This window comes from Mus caroli, unplaced genomic scaffold (assembly GCF_978045245.1).
Source record: "Mus caroli unplaced genomic scaffold, Mus_caroli_1 scaffold_13, whole genome shotgun sequence".
In the NCBI taxonomy this organism is placed as follows: domain Eukaryota; kingdom Metazoa; phylum Chordata; class Mammalia; order Rodentia; family Muridae; genus Mus; species Mus caroli.
In genome coordinates this window covers 39,846,568-39,854,171 of record NW_028227268.1, presented here as the reverse complement: position 1 = coordinate 39,854,171, position 7,604 = coordinate 39,846,568, and positions in this window count along the sequence as shown.

The following is a 7,604-nucleotide window of genomic DNA, read 5'->3' as shown; positions in this document are numbered from 1 at the left end:
GTACAGATACATGCATGCTAGCTACAGCATGTGTGAAGGTCAGAGAATAATTTGTGGGAGTCTGTTGTCTCCTGCTATGGTTCTAGTGATTCAATTCAGGTTGTCAGGCATACGTAGCAAGTGATTTTTTTACTCACTGAGCCATCTTACTGTTCGTCTGCATATGTCTTTGAGGGTGTTTTTGGAGAGGTTTAGCTGAGGAGGGAAAGCCCATTCTGAATATGGAAAGAAGGGGAAGGAGGAGGAAAAGAAAAGGAAAAAGATGAGGAAGAAGAAAAGAAGGAAGAAAAGGAAGAGGAGGAGGAGAATTCAAAGAAGAAGCCACCTCTACAGCCTGCTGACAGTGAAAAACAGAGCTGAGCTGAATTACTATATACCCCTGCATGCAGCTCTTTTAAATACTTATCCTGGCAAACACCTCTACCATATTTCTTTAAAACTTCTTTTAACTGCATGACTATTGAGCAAACCAAAAGTGTAAGATTGGATCTTGCTGCTGAGACTTATATGATTCATAGGGCAGAACTTATTAAAAACAGAATCCACTGAGACCAAACCAACTTCTCAAGTGTCTGCCTTCTCCAGGAAGACATGAAATGTTTGTCCTCGCATTGTCTGTGGCTTCCAAGTGAGCAGCACAGATACCTCTACACAGCTCTCCGGGGTCTTTGCTGTTGTTTCTCTTTTTAAGATCCTATGTTTAAAGCCAGGTGTGGTGGCGCACACCTTTTGATCCCAGCACTTGGGAGGCAGACAGCGTGGTCTACAAAGTGAGTTCCAGGAGTCTTGCGCGTGTCCGACTCGACCAGCAAGATCCTTCTGCAACAGGATTCTGCAACAGGATCCTTCTGCACACATTTATTGGGAGAGCTTGATTGTAGAGGTGAATAGACATAGACCCCGAGCCCAGAACTGGTGCTGCTTATATAGGCCTAGGAGAGGCGTGTCTCACACCCAGATTGGTTGTGCTTGGTTGATGCTTACCACCTCATTTGCATGCCTACATCTGATTGGTTAATTTCTCTCTCATCTGATTGGTTAACTTCTCTCTTAGCTGATTGGTTAACTTCTCTCTCATCTGATTGGTTAATTTTGGTTAATTCTCAAAACCTCATCTTGGCAAAAAAACTTTACTGCCTATGTATGCGTGGTGGCCAGCAGAAGCCAGCGCCACCCTGCAACGGCACATGTGGCTTCCCACACAGGAGGGCTACACAGAGAAACCCTGTCTCGAAAAACAAAACAACAACAACAACAACCCCCCCACCCCACCCCACAAAGATCCTATGTTTAGCCAGGCAAAGTGGCAAATCCCAGTACGTGGGAGGTAGAAGCAGGCAGATCTTTGTGAGTTTGAGGCCAGCCTGGTCTACAAAGTGGGTCCAGTGCTATACAGAGAAACCCTGTCTCAGAAAACAGAAACAAACAAACACAACAAAAAGATCCTATTTTTATCTGTGTGCATGTGCATATGAGTGCAAGTGCCTGCAGAGGCTAAAAGAAGGTATCAAACCCCAGCAGCTGGAGTTACAGGCACTTGTGAGGCTGCTTCGTGGGTGCTGGGAATTAAACTCAGGTCCCATGCAAGAGCTCTTAACTGCTGAGCTTTCTTTTTCTTTCTTTTTTTCGGTGGTGGTGGGGGGGGGTATTTTGAGACAGGGTTTCTCTGTGTAGCCCTGGCTGTCCTGGAACTCACTCTGTAGACCATGCTGGCCTCGAACTCAGAAATCCCCCTGCCTCTGCCTCCCAAGTGCTGGGATTAAAGGCGTGCACCACCACACCCGGCCTCTGAACTATCTTTCTAACCCTGTCTCTCTTTAACAATCTTGATGAGCTCATCTGGAGGCCAGGGACAATCATATTAAGGGGATGGTGGTGGTGTTAGCTCTTAGACTGGAACAAGTAAGATCAATACCCTGGAGAATGTGTGACTAGGGTCTGAGGGATGGAGTTAACTGTGGGCTTTTAGGTAGATAGGACAAGGGTGGGCTATCCTGATTATTCACCACTAAGGGACTTAGTATCTCCTGATTTGGCTCAGAGAATTTAAGACTTCCACCAACGTCCTCCTCTCCAAAATGCTTTCATGAAAAAAACTTGTATATTAAAATGTTAGGAGATTCAAGCTGCCCAAGGCCACCTACAGATCCTCTAGGGCAGCAGTTCTCAACCTTCCTAATGCTGGGATTCCTTACCACAGTGCCTTATATTGTGGTGACCACCTCCAACCATTAAATCATTTTGTTGCTAATTCATAGTTGTAATGTTGCTGTTATGAATTGTAATGGAAATATCTGATGTGCATATCTGATATTTGACCCCCACAACCCACTAGTTAGAAACCCGCTGCTCTAGGGCCCATAAGCCTGTTACTTCTTCCTCTCACTTTTGCTAGTGAAGCTGCCCACCTTCCTTGCATAGGTAATTACTGTTGGTTGCCTGTCATCTTCTGCCTTCTCTACAGAGCAGCCAAAGCTGACAGAGCTCTTGTCAGATCATGCCTCGTCCCTGTACATACAATCCATTAGCTTCCCATCTAGGCTGGAATAAAAGTTGGTCCTTTTATAATGGTGTGCGAGGCCCTAAGGCTATGTCTCCTGCTGACATCATCTGCTGCTCTTCTCAATCTTGAGCTACTCCAGCCACAAGGCTCACCTTGCTGCTCTCCTAGCACATCACTGATGCTCTGTCTTAGATATCTCCAAGTGGCACTTCCATCCCTTTGAGTTTTATTTCATCTGTCGCTTGGTTGGTGAGACCTTGACATCTATCGAAACCTGAAACCCTGCCCCCATGCCTCTGATCCTGCCTCTTTTTCTGATATCTTACAGCCTACATGTTTCGTTTGGTTTTTGTTATCCATATTAACCTGTTAACTCCATGAGGGCAAGGGGATTTGTTGGAATCCAGGGAGTCCTGGAATTTTGTCTGACACACAGTAGGTCTTCAGTACTGAGTGCCTGACTGAGGGGATGATTCGAAACACTGCAGTGACAGGAATGTGGGAATGAAAGAAACTGAACATTTACATGTACCGCAAACACTGTACAAATCAACGGCAGTCCTTTTATTTGCCATACATAATTCTGGAAGGTATTTTTCTTATTTTATTTCATCAGCCCTTTTAGATGAAAATTTAAGGTACAAATCTAACAAAATATGAAAGCTATTATAGAACTAGAAAACAGATGGAAAAAAAAATCCAAGAACAAATTAAAGGAGAGGGCTTGGGAAATAGTCAGGCGCCTGTCTTGTGTGAAGACCTGAGGTCAAGTCCCCAGAGGCCTCCCCACCTTCCACACACACACACACACACACACACACTCAAGCCAAGTGTGAAGGCATGTAGCCCTAGAGCTAGCCTTGTGGGTAGCCCCTGAGATTGCTCTCTGGCCTCCACATGCATATGTTGCATATGCATAGATGCACCTGTGTATGCACACACACACACACACACACACACACACACACACACACATCAGAACTTTTTCTCTGGTATGCTCCTGTAATCACAGCACTCAGAGGCCAAGGCAGGAAGATCGCAAGTTCTAGGCCATACATAGTGGGATCCTGTCTCAAAATTCTAAAATAAAGTGACAGAGGGGCAGAGTTATGAAGACACTCAAGGCTTATTGACCAGCCAGTCTACAAGAAGCAGTGAGCTGGGAAACTGTCATAAAATTAGGGTAAACCTTTAACTCCCAATATTTCTGCCCTCTACCTACACCATACGAAGTGGTGGCAGAGGAGAGGAGAGGAGAGGAGAGGAGAGGAGAGGAGAGGAGAGGAGAGGAGAGGAGAGGAGAGGAGAGGAGAGGAGAGGAGAGGAGAGGAGAGGAGAGGAGAGGAGAGGAGAGGAGAGGAGAGGAGCAGATTAACCAAAAAAATTAAGGATACATGAAAAATCCCTGAAGACCCATCAACTCTGTAAGCCAATTTTAAAAAATAATTAAAAAAATAGACGCTGGGTTTGGTGGTACATATCTTTACTCCCAGAACTTTCGAGGTGGAGGCAGGAAGATCTCTGAGAGTTCAAGGCCAGCCTAGTCTATATCACAAGTTCCAGGACTATATGCTAAGACCTTGTCTCAAAAACAAACAAACAAAAAAAATTTAACCCAGATAGCCTACATGGTGAACATTATTCTAGAAGGAGTCATGTTAATCTATTACGATCTCAGAACCTAGTGAGGGCCACCTTCCTGAGTTATTGGTTGGGAAGGTTCGAGAAGTTCCTGAGACAACACAAGGCTATTACTGTTCTTGGTCTCCCACCAGAACTAGATGGTAGGCCCTAATGCTAACAATAAAACGGTCTTGGGTTGTAAGACAGAGGATCCAAACTGGAACTGACCTCAAACATTACTTTCTCCTTGATGACTACCTTTCATGTACTGGAAGGTGCTGTGTAGGATGCTGAGACAGAAAAGACATCAATGGTATCCCTGCAGCCAACCACATGATTACAGTACTGACCTTCCAGGCAATACGTGCCCACTGGCACAATCGTGGCATGAAGGTTATGGGGGCAACCAACTACTTTTGGATTGGATTTGAGATGGGCTTACAGGAAGGAATTCAGTAGCATTAAACTGGCCAAAGTACCAGGCTCAGAAGGTCAGTCTCTCCAAAGAGCCTACCAACTGTTGTTTTGCTAAATAACATGTTGTCCAGCTGCCTTCTAAACATTAATGCTTATCCCCATAGATAATGCTGTCCTCAGATTTGGGCAGAGTAGTTCTCTCTGTGGTGGTCAGAGTGCTGAGAATAAGTGTCTACTGAGGGTTCAGCCCTAAATAGGGTGTCTGTATCAATCACCCACACGCCTCCCACAAAGGCAATGGGATTAGGAAGGGAACAGCTGGAGGATGAGGAGGAGTGCTGTGAAATGCTGTTCTTTGCCACGGCCTGACCACTGCCCAGGAACTCACTGGTGCTACGGTGAACCGAACAAGGTCAGGTCAACGAGATCAGTCAGCACTCCGATAGGCAGCACTAATGGGTTATTAACAAAATCAGCGAGGCCATAAAGGCACACAGGGATGTGTTGGGAGTTCCTAGAAGGAATGGAAGGGAGAGATGGGGGTGTATAGGATCAAGATGCATGGCTTACATGTATGAAATTGTCAAAGAAAATTTTAAATCCTTTCATTTTTTTTTTTAAAAAGTAGAAAATTAGTCAGGCATGGTGGCACAGGCCTTTAATCCCAGCACTTGGGAGGTAGAGACAGGTGGATTTCTGAGTTTGAGGTCAGCCTGGTCTACAGAGTGAGTTCCAGGACAGCCAGGGCTACACAGAGAAACCTTGTCTCCAAAAACAAAACAAAACAAAAAAGTAGAAAATCATTGGGCATGATGGTGCATGTCTTTAACCCCAGTACTTGGGAAGCAGTATTTCAGAAAGAAGTTCTCTGAGTTTGAGGCCAGCCAGGGCTACACAGAGAAACTGTCTCAAAACAATAACTAAAAGACCCACAAAGAAATATCACTTAAGAGGCCTCTGGCCTCTATGTATATATTCACGGGGGAGCATACACACACACATATACAAATACATCTACTCACAAAATAATAAAGGAAGAAAACTTTATGCTCATGGGAAGGAAGACTCAAACCTATGAAAATGTCAGTTCTTCCCACCTTGATCTCAAATTAGTGCACTCTCAGTCAAAATCCCAGCAGGTCATTTTGTGGCTATCAGATTTAGATGGCTCCAGTGTTTACATAAAAAAAGAGACCCGCTAGAGCCAACATAACCACTCATGGAAAATAACACAGCTGCACTAGCTGATGCCAAGGCTCACTCTAAAGCCACATTAACCAACACGGTGGTAGTAATAAAAGAACAAGTATTCACTGACAGAAATATGGAGCCCAGAGTAGATCTTCACACAGTCACATATCTCTAGAAGAAGCAAAAACCAAAGACAGATACTGTATGTATTTTGTCCTGTATGTGAAACCTAGATTTAAAATTGTGTATGTATTCACGTAGGTAAGTTTGTAGGTCAAGAACCTAGAAACAGGATTAGGAGGGGAGGAAGAGAGCTTAATGGTGCTGGGCACTAATGGTGATGGAACACCCACACCAGGAAGGCAGAGCCTGCACCAGGAAGGCAGAGACGGACACTGACAGGCAGGAGTGATCCAGCTGGAGATGGAGTAGGCACACAAAGAGCAGTGTCACAGGCAACAGACGAGAACAGAGTAATCTACACCATGATAAACCCATTATTATATACATCAACCTGAAATTAAATATTGAATCAAGATCTCTCAATGATGCCCTTCCTGGCCTGGAACTGGACATAAAAACCAGACTGTCCTGTAACTCAGAGATCTGCTTGCTTCTGCTTCTCAGTGGAAGACATGTATCACCATACCCTGCTTAAAAAGGTTAATTTTTAACAGGAGCAAATGCAAAAAAAAGGGACACAAGCAATCCTTTAAGAATTGGTCTTCAGGGCTGGAGAGATGGCTCAGTGGTTAAGAGCACTGACTGCTCTTCTGAAGGTCCTGAGTTCAAATCCCAGCAACCACATGGTGGCTCATAACCATCCTTAATGAGATCTGATCTGATGCCCTCTTCTGGTGTGTCTGAAGACAGCTACAGTGTACTTAGATATAATAAAATAAACCTTAAAAAAAAAAAAAAAAAAAAGAATTGGTCTTGAATAACCCAGAATCCACGTGCAAAGAAAGAAAGGGGCAGGTAGGACATGGATAACTGACCTTACATTCTTTACAGAAAGCAATTCAGTGTATCACACAGTTAAATATAAAGTGCAAAACTTTCCCATTTTACTAGGGAAACTGAAGCCCAGAGATGAAACTAGATGAAGTTTACACAGCTCAGGCTAGAACAAATTCAGCCTGACTATGCTGTTCCAAAGCCCTATTTTCTTCACCAAACTTGACCTCTCCTTGATGGATCAGTCCTCACTTTTATTAAGAAATACAAGCTTGGCATGGGGGTATACAGCTCAATTCTCACTGTTATAGACTGAGGTGGGGAGGGGGGGTGCTGCTGCATTGGAGATAAGCCTACAGCTACACAGTGAGACTGTCCTCCCCTAAAATAAAAAGAAAAAAAGAAAAAGAAAAGGAAAAAAAGAAAAGAAAAATCACTGCATCTAGATTCACACTAGATTCACACTAGATTCAGTGCTCTTACCACCAAAAAAAAAAAAAAAAAAAAAAAAAAAAAAAGAAGAAAGAGGAAAGGAAAGGAAAGGGAAGGAAAGGAAAGGAAAGGAAAGGAAAGGAAAGGAAAGGAAAGGAAAGATATGCAGTTGGCAGCTTTGGTACCTAGCTCTGTTTCACAGCAGGGGCACCTAAGTCAGAGATGATTACATAGTTCTCATCAAGCAAACCAAATACTTAGGGCCTGAGTATTTTTGTACAGTTCCATCATTAACAAAGACATAATGAACTCCCTTTTAAGGGGTTCAACACTCTTTTATTAACCATTCATTTCATTAGCTCTCGAATTTCATTCATTTAGAAGTAGATGCAGGCAGCATGGTAGCGACAGACACCTTTCATCCCAGCACATGGGAGGCACAGGTAGGTGGATCTCTGAGTTTGAGGCCAGCCTGGTCTAC